We start from the raw sequence: 21003 nt of genomic DNA on the forward strand, positions 1-21003 counted from the left end.
TCATTTAAATGGAGGGACTGCACAAGTACAAGCTTTTTAGACCTGAGAGGGAAAAAGAGGCAGAGAGAAACCTGAAAAGTTAATGCAATAGTGGTGGAAAAAAGGGACATCAGAAGATTGATATCATTTTTATTTTTATGCATTAAGTAAAGAGCTGTAGACTGGACACGGTTAGCCTAGCATTAAGCACAAAGACTAAGCATGGGACACAGCTAGCTTGGCTCTGTCCAAAGTAAAAAAACACCTTCCTATCTCTAAAGCTCAATAGTAAAAATATTGGATCTTATTTGTTAGAACAACCACAATGTACCAACATCAGTTTGTAGTTTTTTCAGGGAATTGCATTCTGGGGAATCAAACCATATCTGACCTGGACATGTGCAGATATAAAATAGCCAGATTAGCTGTTATCCTCTGCTTTTAGTCTTCATGCTAAGCTAGTCCGAAACATCCCGGCTCCAGCAGTGCACTTCAAACACTACACTTTCAAATCTCTATTCACTCTGAAAAAAAGGAAGCAAATAAGCATTACTTTCAACATATTAACTTTAATTTGTGATTACTTCCTGGTGTCTGGTCGAGCTGAAGGTCACTGCTCCCGGCTGTTTTTTTAATAGTTTGATAAAACATCGTACCTTAAGACAGAGTCAGGCTAGCTGTATCTGACAGCTTTCAGTCTTTGTGCTAAGCTAGGCTAAAAACATCCTGGCTCCAGCCGTGCACGTCAAACACTACACTTACAAACTTCTGTATTCACTCTGAGAAAGAAAGCTAATTGGCGTGTTTGTCCAACAATTTAACCTCTCCTTTATATGAATACTTTGAAATGTTGTTAAAAAACTGTGAAGTCTCAGCCCCGGGCTGTTTTTTTTTTAAATTCAAACTTAAGCGAGAGTCGGGCAAGTTGTTTCTGCCTGCTTTCACTCTTTATGCTAAACTATGCTTACTGTCTTTCAAGTTGTTGCTTCATATTCAGTGTACAATCATGACAGTGGTGTCAATCTTTTCATCAAAGTCTTTAAAAGAAAAGCTAAAAACTCCGTTTCCCAAAATGTAATTTTATTCCTTCACAGAAAAGTGACTGAATATAGAGTAGACAGTGTGAGGCAACTAAGTAGGCTGAAAATGAGAAGAAACAAGGAGCCGGAGAGAGACAGTCCAATAGACACAAAAAAAAAGTCAGAAAGTGCCAGACAGAGCTGAGGAAAAGAGAAAATGGAGTCTGAAATAAATGGAGAAAAACTCATATAGAGAGAATGGGAGCCGGAGAAGTGTCTGAGATGATGAAAGAGAATCAAAAGAAGTGAGATGGAGTGATGCAGACAAGAATAGGAAAGCGGCAAATACTGCAGATAAAAACGACAGAAGCAGAGTGTGTGATTGTTGTCGTCAGGAGCTCTCTGACTCCTGCTCGGTGACCACAGGCCTCCTCTGCACACAATTTATTGTCAGTCTTTATTTGATTTCTTTGTACTGCTGTCATTTTCCCCCTCCCAGTTTGCCACCCAGACACCCTGGCACTTTTGTTTTTCCATTGCAGTAACTAAATGGCCTACTTCTTTCCTCTAACCTTGACTTACTTAGTCTTTTGCACAGTTGTTGAGTAGTTTCTCAACAACTGTTGATCACGGCGCTGTGGTAGTTTGCAAAGATTGTACCTTTTACTATTTATCTCTGCGACCTTCACTTTTTTAAATTAGCCGACTTTGGAGCCAGTTTTCTTTTGAATGTCTCAGTGTGTGCCCTAATTGTCATATCATGCGATTAGAAAGGAATGATAGACATCTCTTTAATTTGGCACATCCTGCTTCAAGACCACTGTGTATTTGTATCTGCTCCTGGACGCCTAATAAGTCGGCCCACCGCTGCTTTTGGTTGTGTGCAGATGTGGCTTCAATCTAGCAGACTGAGGACATTTTTCCATCTCCAATTGACTGCTGTGCTTTTGATTCAAGGGCTGACAGCGTGTGTCAGCCACCAGTGAGCTTCGCATTTATTCAGAGGCAGGTTTGTTTATGTTGATATTATTCAAAATGGTCTGCAATTAGTGACGGTTGATGGAAAGTTGAGAAAGCTTCCCAGCGACAAAGCTGCGTGCCATGACAGTTTGTATGAATAAATTACGGGTTCTAAAAGCTGATCTTTATGTATTGGTTAGAATGATATCAAGCTGATTTTATTGAGGCTCCATCTGTGATTATGATGAAGGTGTAATGACTTTTCTCTGGAGCTTCTGGACCGTCAGCATGTAAAACCCTGCAGAAAACGAAACTGGTAACCCACCACAAAGAACTTGATTGTCCAGAGATTTCTTTCCAACAGTCACATTTCTAAATTCTGAGTATGTAGCCAAGGTGCAGACAATCTGACTCCATCTTCCATCAGTAGCCTCTCGCTTTCCCACTCCTACTGGAAAGAGCGAATTTATCCTCACTACATTACAATGCAAGCATTCTGCTCGCATCGAACGGCCTGCAACTGCATTTAACAGGTAGCATTACACTTTAACACGGTTTCTCACCGTCCATTACTGCACCATTGATTCCAGTTAGGCTCTCATTGGAGATTGATAAAGTGTAAGTGAGCCGAGGGTTTGAGTGGAGAGTTTCATCTCGTCTCCGCTCGCACTGACAGTTTAAAGCACATCGTGCAATTGGCTCCAGGCCCGCTGTGATCTCATGACGAGGTGATATAATCCGTGTTGGTCATGGTGTCTGGGCTGCCAGTTGTTTACCATTTAGCGAGCTGCAGAGCAGTGAGACGAATGTAAATGCCAAGCGTCTCCTCACTTCTATTTTTGAAGAATCATTGAATTTGCATCTATATAAACGCAGGAATATGCACAAGCGTAAGGTACAAGGGTAAATACAGTCTCCCTCAAGAGGACACTTCAGTTCTGTTCTCATGTGAGGATACAGCAGAAAAATGGGCCCTCGGTGTAGAAATAGTGTGCTGGGATGTCCCAGTGCTTCAGAGGTCTAAGCTTATAACTCATCCCAACAAAACAGTGAGCTCAAACCCAGCTGGCAACGTTTGTGTTTGTACCCTCACTGTCTTCGCCATCTCTCCGCTGCGTGGCATCCAAAAGGAGCACAAATACCATAAAACAGCTTCGCTGAGGTGGAAAAAGAAATTGCCTTTTAACCAAATGTTAAATGCAGCCTAACCAGAGCGAATGGTGAGATTCACCAGCTGTTCTGCATTTACTGAGCAAGAGGATCTGCTGAGGTCGTGTCACATGCTCCGTTCCTGACGGTGGCATGACTTGTAATTGTTCTTGTCACAGTATGTACTTCATGTAATATAACTCACTGCCTTTAACAGAAAAAACCTTGTCTCGTGGTGGGATTCATTAATGTGTTGATCATTCACACCCTTTGCTTCTCCCGCTATGGCAAAATGATACAACACACTAGTTATTAAACATACATTCACTTCATAAAGCTTTTATTTGTTTGTTCTACTGGAGCACTGCTGTAGTAAACACTCAGTGTTATGTAACTCATTCCCATGAAGAATGCTCTGGAACAAGCAGCATCATGGGAAGTAATGTGTCTTGTATTTTGGCAGCAGCTACAGCAGTTTGTTTGGAATAACTAGCAGAAGATGCCTCCTGTTTAGCATTATAATGACAGCCGCTGAGGCTTGTAAAGGAAAAGAGTGCCACCTACAGAAACACAAACTTTATCAGCAGAGCTTCCAAGTGAAGAAATATCATGTCGGCCAGTGATTAAACTAAACAGGATCCAACCAAGGGAGGGTTCAGACCTGCCTCCTCATTCCTCCCCGTCTCCTTTGAATGAGAACAGTGCATTGGCTCAGCAGGGGCCTGCAAAAAAAGATGAAGGCTTCAGACTAAAGAGGGATATTAACTTGAAGGAGGCACTCTTGATGTAAAGGTCGATTTTTGTTCAAAGACTTCACCTTTGCTCGGGAGTTTGAAAGCACGAGATCGGACGTGTTTTAATCAAGTCACAGACCCTCGCCGACAGGGACAGGTGACAAAATTTGCATCACATGGAAGCTCAGGTCCACGGGGAGGCGGAAAGTGTCATTTTGACTGCAGGGACAGGGTGTGGTGAAGGAATATATGGATATTATATTGTGATATAAGACTGTATATCGTGATATAGCATAACTGTTGTCTTTTCCTGGTTTTAAAGGCTGCATTACAGTAACGTGATGTCATTTTCTGAACTTAGTAGACTGCTTTACTTGTTGTCATACCTGCCTTTACACTCTTTGTCATTATATTTACATTATTGACAATTATTTCTCAAAAATACAAGTTGTCAGCCGGACAGTATTGTCACAGTATCACATGGATGCGGGAACAAGGGGCGCTGAGGGGGCTGTAGCATCCCCCTTTTAAGCCATATTGTCCAGCTCTAGAGTGAAGCTCGGACCAGCCGAAAGAGCACGGGACCACTGCCCCTTCAGATTTAAAGGATAAGGATGAGATAGTTCGAGCAGCTGATTAGGATGCTTCCTGGTCGCCTCCATCTGGAGGTGTCCTGGGCACGTCCAACTGTTGAGCCCACAGGGCAAACACAGAACACACTGAAGGGATTATTTATCCCATATGGCTTCACTTCAGGATCCTCCAGCAAGAACTGGACATAGCTAGGGAGAAGGACACCAGGGTTACCTTGCCTGGCCTGCTGCCATCATAATCTGGACCTGGAGAAGCAGTGGGGAGTGAAGTGATGGATGAATGGAAGCAATGCGCTGCGTGAGGATTGTAAAATCTCGTCTCAAAGTATTAGAAATGGTCGTGCTGTGTTTTGAGGTTTGATCAAACCTTCCTTGATCATATTTCATCCTTTCACCAGCACCTGTGGCGGAACACAAACAAACAAACCCCTGTATTGTTTCAACAGAGCCGGCGTCCCGCCTGCAAACAGTTGAAAATACACCTGTCCCGATGCTGTCACTCACAGTCCCTTGCTCAAGGGCACTTCAGCATGCCTAATGTTTGTTTTGCTGCAGTGATCCCAGGTCAGGCTAATGTTCCAGCATAAGCCCTGCAGAGCGCAGCTGCAGTCCCATCGCACAGAGCATCACACACACAAACATTAAGAGGCAATCATAAAGTGAATAAATCAAGTCCAACACACACACACACACACATGCAAACTAGCACATAAGCAGACGTGTTCTTAGCTTTTGAAATTTTAGCTTCCTTCCTCTACTTTTGTTCCTCCGACTTCCTCTCACACACACTCTCGCACACACACACACTCAGCACACACACCTTTCCTCCTCCCTCAGGCACGTCTTGTGCAGAGCCATCCCTCTCCTCTCCTGTCAGTGAGAACAAATGAGCCGGGGCATGTTTCTTAGTGTGTGTCTGTACGTGTGCGCAGGGCAAACTTCCTGTCTGTCCAGAGTTCCTCTCTTCTGCTTCCCCCCAAAAACACACAAACACACACACACACACACACACACACACCTGTTCTGCACTGTTACCCTCTGACAGATCACTGACATGCTGTCTCTAGGCCATGCTGCACTATGTGTGTGTGCGTGTGTGTGTATGTGTGTGGTTACAGACAACCCCCCTACTGTGTCTGTCTGGCAATTGCCATTTCTCAAGGAGCTAAAGAAGGGAGGGAGTGTGGAGTGAGGATGGAGGGAGTGCGAAGGCCTTGATGTGAGTGTGTTTGTTGTCAGAGGGTTTATTAATAAAGATGACCTCAGCCAGAGCTGCTCAGGGTGTGTGTGAGGTTTTTTTTTCTCTTTTTTCTCTCCCTTTGTGACTCCTCGATCAAGTCAAATTAATATTATTTTGAGAAGAAGAATTCCACCTTTATGTATCCACACATACATTTTAATGCCTTCTCCCGTCTTCTCTCTTTCTCCTTTGTCATTTTGTGGCAACAGTCTGAGGTTGTTGCACTATAATGCGTCTTTGCGTGCATGCAGACTCATCTGTGTGTGGGTGTGCGGGTGGGTGCAACAGGGATAATCCTTCTTGATATAACTCCTTTGTGTCTCAGCATCCGTGGATGTGATTATGTGCTTCATTATGTCGGTCTAAACAGGTTGAGTCCACCGCGTGCATGCGTGTGTGCAGACGTCAGTCACCTGCTGTGTGCGCTAGGCAGAACAGATGTCGTCACAAGAATAGAAAGATGAGTAATTTACTTCAAAGCGCCGGGCGTTTCTGCCCGCCGTCAGTCCGGCTCTCTGTTTTACTGCCACAACAAAGCACACAGTTGGCTCTATCTTGTGACCAGTAACATATTGAAAAGGACGTCACACCCGAGCACAAGTTTGCAAAAGAAAGTGAATGTTTGCTCACAAATAATACCAAAATTAACCAAAACTATGGGTGTCTGGAGACCTGGCCATAGGACTTTCTAAACCTCCCTAAACTAAGAAAAGGCTACATAACTAAACTAACAAAGAGAGCCCCGAAAACAGGACTAATTTCTAATTTAATAAGTTTGAGCAGTGCAAGCTTTTTCTGATGGCTCCCATGATATTCTGTATATAGTCCCATAGTTTTGTTGCTGTGTTGAGCTGTTGTGGCAGGACATCTTGGACAGCTTCTCCTGCATGAACTCGAGTTCAAACGTAGTTTTCTGTACTGTACTCCTTTGGAAGAGCAGACAGTATATGTTTGTAATTTAGGTGAACTGACCCTTTAAAGGCAGCGTCAGGATAAGCAAAGTCAGGTGAGGTTGATAAACTGTTTGTGGAGTCAGGTTGGGTTCAGGTAGACGTGGTCAGTAGCGGGAGGTGATCTCATTTGTTTAGCTGTCGAGCTCCCCTCTGTACCCGTCCCACGGGGTTGGAGCCTGAGCCTGAGTGGGACAGCCAGCCAAGCAATGGGCCCCCAGGGGTCTGGCAGTTACCATGGAGGGGGAGGGCGGCCCTCACTTTGCCCTCTGTCTGCCTCAGCACGATGAGCACAGAGGCCATTAGGGACAGGGTCCTCCTGCTGCCTGGGAGAGCCACATAATGAGATAATGCATGGAGCTCACGCTGTTACTGTCACCTACACACACACATGCACATGCAGGGGCAGATGCAAGTGTGCACATGTGCACAAGTGAAGCTCCACAAACACACAACACCCAATGGAAATGTGTCTGTGGTGCGCGTACGAACACACGCACTCACTCACAGGAGTAGGTGCATGAATTGATCCCCGCTCACACATATTACTCTTTAACCTTCCTCTCTATCAATAATCCTCCTCTCATGTAGGGTTCCCTGCCTGTTTGCTATTTCAGCTGCGGCTACGACCCTCAGCCAGTTACATTTTGTTGGACAGACGGCAGCAGCAGTGAGAGGAAAGCTAATGAAACAGGATATCCCTGCCTCTGGTTATTCCACAGGAGAGGAAGAAGAAAAATCACACTCCTGACCTTGAATGAGTCTTTTAAATCAGAGCATATGCAGAGAACGGCTGTATGTTTATTCGGTTTTTCTTTATTCGCTGGCTGGTGTCATTGTTCTACGGGGCCCACGCAAGACCTGAAATGCTGCGCACTCCCCCGTAATGGTTCAGGGTCTCCTTCAGGGAGAGAGTGAGTCATGCCAGTCAGTCTTCTCTGAAAAGTCCAATCATATATAAAGTCAAGACCGACGCTGTGAAATTATGAATAGAAAAATCAACCTTTTCAAGAACAAGTAATCAAGTAATAGATGCTTCTTTTTCTCATTGGCACTCAGGCATCTATGAAAATGAAGAGGTTTTTTTTCTAACAGTCCCGAAGGTCATCAAACACGAGTCAACCTTCATCTGAATACACAAAGAAACGTCTCTGTGTTTGTGTAGGTATTTCTTCACGGCAGACAATATAAGAAACTGAGATGGAGGCTAAAAGTGAAAGCAAAGATAAATGAGACTATGCTTTTATCCAACTCCAACAAGTGCATATCAGGATTCACACAGCCGCTCTCCAATATGCCGCAATTTATTCTCCATGTGTTTTGATCTCTGACAACCTTACATCCAACTTTTCTAAATATCTTTTGCAAAATACAATATAACAAAAGAGTACACACAACAACTACTGCAGGCTGACCCTAAAACAAGTGTTTTATATACAGGAAACTGCATCTCAGACTCTATTTACTGTATTCTATAGCAGTAATCATCACACAGCACTGATATACTGTATTACCGAGCATCCTTTGTGATAATATGTCAAGAAGTTATGTTGAACTCGCACTTGACTTTACGCATTTACATATTCCGCAGACACGGAGCAACATCAGCATTCATTTGACGAGACATGTTTTTGTCCACCCAACAAATGTAAATCTGTCCATCAAGAAAGATATTTCCTCTGAAAAATATCTGGCTCATAAGCTGCTAAATGCTGACTTGCTGTTTGGTAGTGTGCTGTGGATTAATCGAGAGTTTTTTGCTGAAAACTGCCAACTGAAAAAGGAGTTGATGAGACCTGTAAGAGTGAGGAAAACCTTACCCAATCAGCAGAATAAATGTTGGCAATGTACGCAGACCACTGATATGTTGACTTCACATTTCTTTGGTGCGTCTCTTTAGGTTCAATTATCAATTTTATGTTGCGATGACTTTATGGTCTTGTTAGTTTTAGGCACAAAAGCCACTTTGGATAAGATTTTGCGTTGTGTTGTGGATATATTGACAAATGTAAGCGTTTTCCTTCCTCAGTTTAGTTCACACACCAGGTGCTGCACAGTATTTCGTGTCCACCGAGGTGCCTGTGTGTTCTGGCACCGTGGGAATAATAATCACAGCTCCTCAGCTCAAACCAATATCTGTTGCCAAAAGCACCCAATGCAGGCTCCCCGCCTCACACAGGAAATGAGTGGATGATAGTGGAAAGGCCCCACTTCACTGAAAAAAATCCAAATCACAATCGCTTTATCTGTCGACACCAACAAATGCAGAGGGTTTTTTGTCACGGCACAGAGACAATAGGGCTTCAAACCTGCTTGTTCACGCTGCCAAAAACTTGGCCCATGTGTTCAGACCGACTGAAGCGCCGGAGGCTTTGATAGCATCTGTGCCGTGGGCCTCGGTAACAAAGTTCAGAGCTGGCAGTGCAGGTATTTTCCTCTGGTACTGGTAATGTTACCCACCTCAACAATAGTTGCAACCATTCTCTTTTTTTCTGACAAAGAGCTGTAGAGAAATGAAAGTCTTCGAAGGTCAATAAGCAACTCAGCAGCAAGTCTTTGTTCCCTTTTTGTAATTTTTGTCTTCTGAGAGTTGTAGAGCCCCAGTGTCTCTGTTTGAGAGGATGCTACATCCTTACAAGAGAAGCAATCTGCAGAAATGTGCATTTTTCACACTTTCCAACAAGGCACCTGTTATAGAGGTTTTATGAGATATAACGGCTTCATCGATGTTTAGTTAATAATTTACAAAAGCTTCATAGATCATTTCTAAGCCATTATTAATAGAGCACTCCAGCAATTAAAGGTGCAAAAATTGATTGGAAGGTACGGTATAAACTTATCAGACTCACAATGGACAGTTTGAAAAAAAGTTCGAAGTGGATACAGTAGAACGAGATACCTTAGACAGATACCTTATTTTTAATTTCATGCTTGTGCAACTCTTCTGTCGACTGGTCAGAGATTGGGCTGTGTTTTGCCAGTCGCCGCCAACGTAGCCTTAAGCTGTTAGCCTCATGCAGTGCTGAGGGGTGAGCTACAGAGCTTCTTTCCTCCATACACCCCTGATCTTTGACATTTTACAACATATCAGACTTCACACAGCTTCCTATGGAGACGCAAATGCTTGATACAACTTTTTTTCATATAGTACTACCACCAACAGCTGTAAACTTTGATTTGTGTATTTTGCTGGATCTGGATTTTTAGTGGTCCACACCACATTGTTATTATTCATAGATACCATCCACCTAAATATGCCTGATTGTCTCTATCAAAGTGATCTCTTAGTGTTGAAGACAGTGAGAAAAAATCATCCCAAGAGTTAATGGGGTCTGTTCTGGCCCGAGACCTTTCCTCAGATGTGTGGAAATCCGTTCACAGTAGTTTTTATGTTATCCTGCCGACAAACCAACCACCCAGCGGATGAAAACATACCCGCCTTGGCGGCGGTAATAAGTGTACAGAATAACGTTTTGTTAAAATGTCAACATTCATCTTCAAAGCCACATCTCTCACACCCCATAACAGCGATAGTAACAGTACAGACAGAATATTTCACATAAAGGGTGAAGCAAGAAGAAGACAAATGCTAAACCGGGTGCTGTGTATATCAGTCATTTCTATGTTACACTGAATAATCGATCCCTCAACTGAATATGGATTGACGACTCTCATGAGGGATCTCGGTGGGAATTGACTTTGTTTCGCCTCGGCTCTGATAATGGCCCCAGCAAATGGCAGCCACCTCTAATTTCACCTTGTAAATCAGAACTGTGATGGGCTGCACTTAGAGGGGTCAGAGTTCAAAACTAAATCACTCTGGACGACAAACACTGTACAGTCAGGCATTGCAGTTTAATGATTTTTTCTCCAACTCTTTTTGAACGGGGTGCGAGTGGTGTTGGGGGTGTGGCTGGAGTGCTGAGGGGGTTGGAAGTTGGCATTCATCTCTCAGATGGAGCTCTGACCTTGGCCAGATGTCCACCAAGATGGAGCGTGTGCCCGTTTATACGTGTGTCGTCAGCCAGGTTTTTCCGAGTGTGCTCGGCTCTAATAGGGACTGGCAGGCATTTTGTTGGGCTTTATTGCCACATGCCTCTTCCAATCCTGCTGCTGATTAGAGCTGCCATTACTGGCACACACACACACACACACACAGACATGTACGTGCACTCTTACAAGGCAGACCCACACACTTTGGCACGCGCTCAAAGCTCGGGCCCCTTGCATGTGATTAGCATCCCATTGCGTTTGTCTTGTGCAGCGATCAAACGGAGCACAAAGTTGTGCTCTTGTCGAGGCGCACTGGAGGAAGGGACGGGTTCATCGTCACTCCACTTTTATTCTGCTCATCAGGGTGCTGTCAGCTCAGACAATGTCAAATTTGGTGCAAAGCAATTAAAGGCCTGGGCTGTCACAATTGGGCCTGATAGGGACGGCTCAGGAGAGCACATCAGCACACACTCACGTGGGTATGCGACGCATCCACCCACATGCACGCACACACATACATTGACAATAAGCATGCAAGCGATTAGCTCAGAAAGTGCAGGTTTAAAGTGTTAGTCATTGCTGATTCACAAGCGGCTGGCTGGCTTCCACACAGCTACACACTGTGCTGCCTGTCAGACACACAGGCAGGCAGCAGCTGGAGGTGTGTGCGTGTGTGTTTGTGTGCGTGTGTGTGTATCTGTGTGTATGCAGGTGTTCCTGAAACCCTGCTTTTTAACCAGAGCCCTTTACGCCCCATCCACTCTGCTCCTCTTTGGCCTTGCGTGCGTATGTGTGTCAGTATTGTGGAAGCATACGTGTGTGTGGTTTGTGCATGCATATTCATGTGTGTGTGTGTGGAGCCTTGTAGGGTTTTGGCTGCAGGGTTCTCCTGGATGAAGCCAATGGAAAGCTGAGGTCTGGATGACTTACTTATTTAAGAAAAATCCACCAGAGATGGCCAGTATGCTGCTGTGCTGTCACATACTCGTGTGTGTGTGTGTGTATATGTGTGTGCGTGTGTGCGTCTGAGTTCATCCAGCCTCGTAGGTAACCCAGCCAGTGGCCTCAGTAGCAGCAGTGTATTTCATTTCGCGGAGATTTCTTTCCCTAACAGCCTTTAAAGTTATTCTGCTGCTGTTAAAGCTTCAGCAGACACGCCGTCGGTTCAGTCCCAGGTGGAGACACTCACCGAAGGGTTAAACGCTCTACCAGAAGCAGCGAACACACACATACACACTCACCCGGCTCTCATATGGTGAGTTACTCCTCATAGCCGTGAGGTTCCTCATTAAGTCCATATTCACTTTCCAGCACATTTAATTAAACTAACTGGATTTCAGAGGACCTGCCGTCAAATAGAGTTTCAGACTTTTACGTAACCCGCTTTTTATTTTCTCGCGACCATCAGAAGATGTTTCATCCCGTCTTGAGGTTTTTTTCCTTCCTAGAGGATAGCAAGTCAATAGCGGGTTTCATATTGTCACTGCCTGGTGGAAACCATGAGGATCAAATGCTCTTTCATGCATTGAGAAAAATGTGTCTTCTTCCTTTGGATAAATAAGCCATTTAAAAACCTATTGGGTTGTTTGAAAAATGTCTCAAAGAATAAAAAGAAAAAAAAATGGCTGTTTTTCACGGCTCATGAAAATAAACATTTTGGAGCTGCATGGTTTTCACTGGACTTTTTAAATACATACTTTATAAGAAGAATTTAAGTTAAACGGCATCATATTGTTTATATAAATTAACCAAAAGTCTGAGTTACAGAGATTTTTTTTGATAACTGTGTCAAGGTTCTGCACACAATGTGTTTTTTGTGTGTGTGTGTGTGTGTGTGTGTGTGTGTGTGTGTGTGTGTGTGTGTGTGTGTGTGTGTGTGTGTGTGTGTGTGTGTGTGTGTGCTCGATCAATAAAGTCTGATGAACATCGCAGCTTTGCAGTCAATATAGTGCAGTACAGTCTGCACGGAGTGTAGCTAAGTTTCCAGTGTCTGGTTTATTGACAGCCCTGAATGAACTATGATGGTGTCAGAGGTTTTGTAGCTGCCTTTGTATGCTCCCTCTGTGTAACACAAGCCAACCCATACGTTACTGACAACATCTGCCTGGCCCTCAGCGCTCTCACTGTGATTAGTGAGCTATTGATGTTGACATGAATCTTAGCCTCTATACACACACACACACACACACACACACACACTGGCTGAGACTTGGCAGTTCGTTATTTGATCTGCAGTGTGAACCCTGGGATCCAGTGAACGTGAGCCGTAAGGGTTCAGGTGTGTGTGGCTTTGCATGTCAGAGTGTGCGTTTCATGTATATGTACTAAGACACGGTCAGAACGGTGATCGAAAAGGTGAAAGTCAAGTTAATCCATGCACATTGTACACATGAATTCATGGCCCTGACCAATAACGAGCTGTCCCTCCTTATACAGTAGGACACGGAAAGCCAGTCAATCCAAAATGGAGGACACAAACATGCTTCATTTTTTTCAAACAGATGGATGAAAGAAACTTTGACAGAAACACTGAATATGAAGAGAAAAAAGAACGTAGTTTTTTTGAATGGCTACTTACAAATGTATTGTTGTTGTTTTGTTTGAGTGGGTTTGGTTTCATGTTTGTTTACCAGGTGCTCTCACGAGGCAACAGCAATTTATTAGCGGTCAAAAAAACTACATCTCCCATGAGTATAGCAAATTCCTGGCTGGCTTGCATGTCAGTAGTTAGCACGCTAGCTATAGTAGCTCACCAACTAGCTGTGTGAGCATAGTCCATAAGTTTCTTGAACTACATACTTCTGGTAGACCACATATGACTTTCACTGGTTTCCCTTCCTCTCTCTCTTTCTGTGTGTGTGTGTGTGTGTGTGTGTGTGTGTGTGTGTGTGTGTGGGTGTGTGTGTTTGTGTGTCTGTGTACATCTGAGTAGCACAGCTGTTTGTTTGTGTGTTTATGAGTACTTATGAGTGTGTGCTGAGTGCCAGGGTTTTCTCAGAGAGAGCCATGAAAGCGATTAAAGCAGCCAGTCTCACATGGACGTACATGCGCGCACACACACACAAACACACAAACTTCCAGCCCCCTCACTCATTACCCTCTCTTCTTCCTCTTCTCTTTGTCTCGTTTAGGCCAATGTGACCTTCATCGGAGTCGAGCGTCTCTATTCAACATTCACGAGGAAGCACGCAGAAAAACTGAAGGAGATTAAGAAGGGAGCGCACGGACGCACGAGGGAGGAGAAGAAAAGCAAGCAAGTAAGAAAGTAAAAACAGGACAAAGGCTGGAGAAGAAAAACACAGCGGCATCTTTTCTACCTCCTCTGGAACCTTTCCTCGGTAAACAGGACGACTGGCAGAGTAAATGAGGGAGGAAAACAGAGGAAAGAAAGCAGGAGGAACGGGGAGGGCTGGGGCATGTGAAATGAGCGAAAGCAAAAGAAATAAGAAAGTGAATATGAGGAGGAAGAGGAGAGCCACGCAGGGGGGAGGAGGGGGGAGGGGGGCAGTTGTCAGAAAAAAAGACGTGGAAATTACAGGTATTTTCAGGTGCTCCCAGAGAGAAATTATTCTGAAGCGAGACAAAGAGAAGAGGGCTGAGAGATAAGAAAAGAGCAAACAGAAGGGAAAAGGAAAAAAGAATGAAAAAGTTGGGCAGAATATTGGATTTCCGAGCATTTTTGTTAAGAAAGATGCTGAAGGTTGTGTGTGTGTGTGTGTGTGTGCAGGATGCTGACACCTTGTACTGACCGTGTGTGTGTGTGTGTGTGTGTGTGTGTGTGAGTGAAAGTGAGGAGTTCTGATTTCACTGCCAGGAAAAAGTGAATTTGACGGACCATGCACAAAATTAAAGGTTCAGGTGTGCCGAGGCTGTGTTTTGTGGTTTGTGTTTAATGCACTTGTTCATCATTTCCATTCTAATCAAGAGTTTTAGTGTAAATGCAGGTACAGGCCTGTGATTTAGACTAGTTTTAGTCTGTTTTGCTCGCTATCCAGCTGCCTAAAGATGACAGAAGCTGATAAAAATGTTGCTTTCAATAATTGTTGTGCGCTCATAATAAGCTTTGTAAGTAACAGTGAGTGTTTGACATCCTTCTTGCCTTGACTTTTGTCTGTCAGGCTGCATACAGGCAGTCAGGACTGCTAGGTGGACGCTTGACAGAGCTAAGTAGGCAACAGCAGCTACTGTACAGTTAGCAGCAGTTAGTGGCTACTCTGGTGATATGTTGCCCCCCTATTTGTTTGGAGTATGAACTAGACTGGCAAGTTCTTACATATTGCACCTTTAAGGTCCTTAAATACTTGTTTTTAGAAACTAAGAAACTAATTAAACAATTTAAATTAGTATTTCTGAACATTCAAGGCTGAGACACTGAGCTTTGACGTGCTAGAGTTAAGGGTTATAGTTCATAGCCGACGCTCCATTGTTGCTCCCTTTCCACTCCAACTAAACCCGTGCCCCTGCGATAGCATGACGCTGGATATCACCGTGTGCGATGTGTATGCATGAGAGTGTGTAGGTTAGTAGGTGGCCATCTCTTGTTTCAAGTGTGTGATGAAGAGCCCTCTCATTTACGGTCAGTTGTCTGTTTGATCGAGCGACTGGGAGCTCCGGCTGACTTTTGTAAATTGCCTCGGCTAAAAAAAATTTGTACCTAACTTCTTCTAAAGGATATAGCGACGCATGGGCAGAAGAGGGATGCACTTAAAAATACACACACACACACACACGCGTGCACGCATACCGTGACGACAACAAAGCCGCACGCTCACACACATAAACACATGAGGCGTGAAAAAACAGCCCCGGGCAACATTTCTCTATTCCTCAATCCATATTTCCTCCTCAAGTGTGTGTGTTCCTCTCTCACTGTCACAATGCACTTATCCCTCGTTCCCTCTAATAATTCAGGATTTCTCTCTCTCTCTCTCCCTCTCACACTCTCTCTCACAGTGTGTGTTTGTCTATGTGAGGATATTGGTTGCCGATCATAAATAGCTCTCTCTGACAGGGTGCCATCGCAGCCTCGGAGAGCCTGGGGAGCCAAAGGGGGGAGGAGAGGGGAGGCGACGGGGAAGGGGGAGGGGGTGCATGACAGTGAGAGGTGAGAGATGGAGAGATGTGATGGAGGGAGAAAGAGGAAGGAGAAGGAGAGAAAAATGCAAGAATGATTGAGGTGAAGGTCATGTACATCAAAGCAGCTTGACAGGTGTCAGGTATGAAGATATAAATGTGCTGCACTTATACGCACGCCTCCGTACGCAACCCATTGCAATGCAAGAAGTGTTGTGTTTATGCTCACTGAAGAAAACCTGCACATACAAGTAATACAAAACAAGCTACAGGCATGAATGCTGAAACAGCCGAGAAGACGACAGATAGGCCTTTATCACAAGTAACACAGCTCCCTGTCTTCTGCTCTACCACTGTTTTAATTTGCTATTTAATGCAAACTCAACATTTCCTCCGTGTTTCCCTGTTGTCCTGATAAATTCACCACTGTGTTCATTCACTTTTTTTTTTTTTTACAGTCGCTTCAATGATGTTTCACACATTGGCTGTATAAAATGTGGACGGAGCTTCCGGGTCGCCTAAAGCTCCTTAAACCTGCAGTCTTTCCAATAGCTAGCAGGTGGTTTCAAAAAGAAGACAGATTGTGTGTAAGCTTATGAGAATATGACCCTGCTTCTCACTTTATTCGTTGCCTCGGTAAACAGTTTCCTCATGAGTTTGTGGTGTCAGTGGCTAGTTCCAAGTCTTCTTCAACACCGCATGATATTCGTTTTGTAAATTATGGTCCCGTTTGGAGTTGACAAGTGGCCAGCGCGGCGAGTTGAGCGCCCTCGAGTAGAGATCTGGTCACGTGATTCGCAGAGACTTTCAGATAGTTCCAGAAAATCCTAAGCAGGCAATTAAAATCCATGAGTACAGAGAGACGGAAGTAAAATGTTTGGCAGTTTGTAGTTAATGCAATATTTATGGATTGATTGATTTACAGTACTGATGACACAACTCTCTACTCAAGGGTTCCGATTGGGTTATCAGTCAGATCCAATCAGGATATCCTCCCCAGCTCCACCCTCTCCTCCAAACAGGGTCACTTCTGGCTCCCAAAAAACCAAGACAGCGACAGATGTAATGCCAAACTCAAGGCTTCAAAACCAGTGGGTGATGTCACAGTGGGTTACACAATCCTTACAGTACCTCAGAGGGCATACAGGAAGTGTTTCCTGTGGGCTTCTAATGTTCTGCAGGAAGTGTTGAGTTTCACTGAGGAAGTCACTGCACCCAACCTAGAAATCGGTTCAGCACACAACTCTTTGTAAGAAAAAAACAGAGATTTAATACAAACAAAGAGGTGTTAGTATGAAAAACTGGTGCTAGTGTTTCACAGTGTTGACTTTCACTGACACTAGAATCGTTCTGAACAACAAAAAAAAAACTGCAAAGAGGAGTTTGAAATTGTTTTGTGAACGAGAACAACACTTCTGATTGCTGATTGCCGTAGACTGATGAGTATGGCACAACGTTGTACTGATGGAATTAGTGCGGTGCAGCATGTTGAAACGCTTTCAGGATTGCTTATCACACCAGCCGTTCTTTGAGTAATAGCTTTCCTTTGAGAACTACAATATGTTACCTTTGTGGCAGTGAACATGCAAGAGGCCTCTGCTGCCAGTTGGAGGTATATTGACACACAAGCAGGAGATGATGGTCGCCTGAGTGCCCTGGCACACACACACACACACACACACACACACACAGGTTCTGGTTTGATGAGGTGAGCGAGTGTGAACCTGCTGCATCTTGCATTCCTCCGTCCTCTCTCTCCTCGCAGCAGCACTCCTTGTCTCTCTATCGATCCCAGCTTATCTTCCCGTAAACCTGGACCTCTTTTCTCTCCTCCTCGCCCCGGCGCCTCCTCCCCTCCTCTCCTCCCTCCTCATTGCTATCGATCAGTCCGTGTGTTCAACAAAGTATAGAGCAGGCAGTGGTTAATGTAGAGCCGGGCTGGAGGAGCTCTGCTCGCGGTTTGCGTATCGCCTTTCCCTCCTAATGGGCCCAATCAGGCTCTAATAGACCCTGAGTTAGAGCTTGGAGGCCCACCACTCTCTCCTCACTCCTCTCACCTTTCACTCCTCCTCTCTTCTCCTCCACACATATCTGTCTGCGCTGTACGTCTGCCAGGTGCATTACTAGCTGATGACCGTTGATTCCCGCTAACTGATCCGATAGCTGTCGTTTGCAGATATTTTTTATACATTTATTCATCCGGGGAAGGATTTGCTTCTGCTGAGTATGCACACGCTTCTTCAGAAATGTCATGCTGTGCATTTTTTTACAGCAATGCACATTCATTCCTGGGAGCTGCCCAGTGCGACCACAGTCTGCTAATTTTGGCCACTGGGAAAAGCCCTAGAACCAAAAAGTCAAGTCTTTCATGTCTCCAGACTTTCTCTCAGTCACTGAACACATTGAAACTAGCAGGGTTAAGTGCCTTGCTCAAAGGCATTTTCATTGTTAGTAGTTGTTGAGTCAGGGGAAAGTGTCTCCGGCTGTTTTCCTTTACAGCTATTGCTTGCCTTCCAGATATTTGAAGGGCTTATGAATGATAAGTGAAGCACCAAAGGAGAAGAAAAAAAGTGCATAAACGCCAAAGGCAGCAGGGTCACTTCTCCGCCAATATATCAAAAATGACATATTTTATCCCCCTGTACTGTAACGACCAAAGAAAAAAAGAAAAAGAAAGCTGATGTTGTCCCCTCAATTTACAGTATTAAACCAACTACAAAACACTCTGAACTCCTCCTGCTTCCAGCACATCAGCGCTCAGTGGTCTTTAGCTTCAATATATGGTGCTGACCTCCTCCTCTGGCGTCAGTTTTGCACGTGAAAAGCTCCACGGTCAAGTTAGCACTAATACATTTTATGCAACATCTGGATAGACTTCCAAAATAGAGGCTCCGTGGTCAAGTTAGCTAAAATATGTAATATATAACATCCAGTTGCAGTTTCAAAATAAAGCGTGCAGACAAACGGCTCGTATTGTGTGACGCATTATGACTTTTGGAATGTTATCCACGTTGTCAAACTGTTGGCGAAAAATGAATAAATAAAAATGAGGGGGTTTGAAAAAACCCTTTTATTTAGACTGTTCTGTTTGTCATTTTATTGCAACATCATGGATCATTTTGCCTGTCTTGGTTACAAAAAACAGAAGAAGTCTCTTCTTGGTCTAACTTGACACAACCAGTAAACACATAAAGCAGCATAATAAATAGATACCAATAGTTTTAAGTGGTCACAAGCTAAAAGTTGGGAAACAATCATCTAAACTACTTCATTTGGAGACAAATCCAAAGGAGAACTCATCCAAATTGTCCGTGATAACTCCTCATCATCAGGAAACGCACACAACAACAGCTGTTGCATTTGGTCAAAGCTGAAGCAGGAAGTCTGTAATGCGTGTTTAGCCCATGTGTGTACTTAAGCTGTCACGCACATGCAAACTGTTTGCCTGTGTTCTTTCCTACCAAAAAGTTTGGTGAACCAACAGTTTGTTTACAAGATGTCTGATTGTCTGATTGCTGTTTCTTGCCTCATCAGACTTTTTATTAACAATAGGAACCAGGATAATCAGAGAGCAGCTCACGTCTAGTCTTTACTTCAACAACGATGCACATTTTATTTTGGGGAAGTGTCTCTGCTCGTGTAGTGCTCGGAGAAGATCTGAGCAAGCTTGACACGGACTGATCCCAAACTCACAAATCCCCCCGCAGAGCCGGAGATGTACAACATCTGATGAACATGAGCACATATTGAGAGAACCGTTCTAAATTCAGCTAAATCTAAATGCTAATACAGGAGGCGGCTGGGGAGGTTTGGAAGGAGCTAAATGTGCTGAGAGCAGGTAGTGGTGTAGCAGCAAGATTGCAGAGCTCAGTGTTAATGCATGCAGAGTTGATGTTTGTATGGGGCGTCTAGTGTTAGAGATAGGCTGTGGCCATATGTGTCTGGACGTTACGTGGAGGGATGTGACTCCGAAACACCTTGTAGCTACTGCAAGGCTCCACGGAAAGCTATAAAACGAGCCCACAGAGTCACTTTAACCCTCAAAATTTACACTACAGTCGCTCGTGTCTCTTTCACTCCAGTTTTTTTCTATCGACTGTCATTCTATTCATCCCGCCCGCCCTCCTCCCTCACCTGTCTGCCGCTGATGTGTGTAGGCTGTTTCTATAGGAGTCCAGCTAGGTGTAACCTTTCTGCCCTGTGGCACCTCACTGAGATCCAGAGCTCTGGGCTCTGCGTGAACTCCTGAACTCTTTACTCAAAGAAGACCGGAGCTCGGGAGAGGGGAGAGGACAGAGCGAGTGGGAGGGAAAGCGAAGGAGCGCTACCGGACAATTAGCCCCCCTAGGAGCATAGTGGGCGGCCTCCCCAAGACAGAATATACACTGCGAGTGTTTCAGAGACTGGCAGCCAGACGGAGAAACCAAAGCGAGAGGGAGATAGTGTGAGCGTGGGTGTGTGTGTACGTGTGTGTACGTGTGTGTGTGTGTCATAGCGTTTTGCATTCACACGCCCAGTGGTTGTTGTTCCGAAATGAGACAGTACGTCGGCTGCCCGCAGGCGTCAATACGATCATTTCTATTATTCAGAGCTGATTACAGCGCTAAATCGTACAGCAGTGAATACTTTTTAATGAGCTTTGAAATACAACAGAGAAAGTTTGTCAGCCTTTTTGTTTGTCTGAATCTGGCTGGCGGGTGAAAAGAGCATATTTGCCGGAGTGATTTTATTAGTGCGCTGGTGTGTGAGGAGCAGGTTGCAAGGAGTGTACGTGCATCTGTGCATGTGGCATCGCTTTTATGTTTTGTCTGCGGTGCATTCGCTTGGATGGTCCACATGAACGTATGGGTGTGCGATATTATTATCAGTATCCAAATGTGCCACAAAAAACAGTGTTAGTGTAAATGAGTTTGTGTTTGTCAGGCTTCTGTTCATTAGCAAGTCCATCGCCTTGAGCGGAGCTGATCGACCGGTGACTACATGGCGATCATGGGCTAGCACACTCTTATGTATGCGCATTGATGACAGGTCAGAGCGCTATCCCAGCATCCCCCCCTCCAGGCTTGCGCACGGGGGCAGCCAGGTCGAGGCAGGGCAGAGTGCACGTGGGTTTTACCATTTCTCCCTGCACTCATGCGTGCTCATCAGAAACAACATACGCCGCGCTGACAGCACAAGGTCAGCCGGAGAAAAAACAGAGAGGGAGCGCTGGATGGAGTGACGGAGAGAGGAGAACACAGATGGCGCGTCTGCTCGCACATCACTAACCTGGTTATTGTCGGCTTTGGGAAGAGATCTTGTTTCTTAAATCTC

At 44.6% G+C, this 21003-nt stretch overlaps 1 protein-coding gene across 1 annotated transcript in view; it reads left to right on the forward strand.

Annotated features, from left to right (window-relative positions):
- sema4c (sema domain, immunoglobulin domain (Ig), transmembrane domain (TM) and short cytoplasmic domain, (semaphorin) 4C) overlaps window positions 1-21003 on the forward strand; it is a 96916-nt gene that overhangs the window by 17049 nt on the left and 58864 nt on the right. The window contains exon 2 of the mRNA XM_084360630.1: window positions 13749-13874. The gene's annotated coding sequence lies outside the window, so the exon portion shown is untranslated. The remainder of the gene's footprint in view (window positions 1-13748; window positions 13875-21003) is intronic.

Source organism: Pagrus pagrus, assembly GCF_965226575.1.
Source record: "Pagrus pagrus genome assembly, chromosome: 8".
Classification (NCBI taxonomy): domain Eukaryota; kingdom Metazoa; phylum Chordata; class Actinopteri; order Spariformes; family Sparidae; genus Pagrus; species Pagrus pagrus.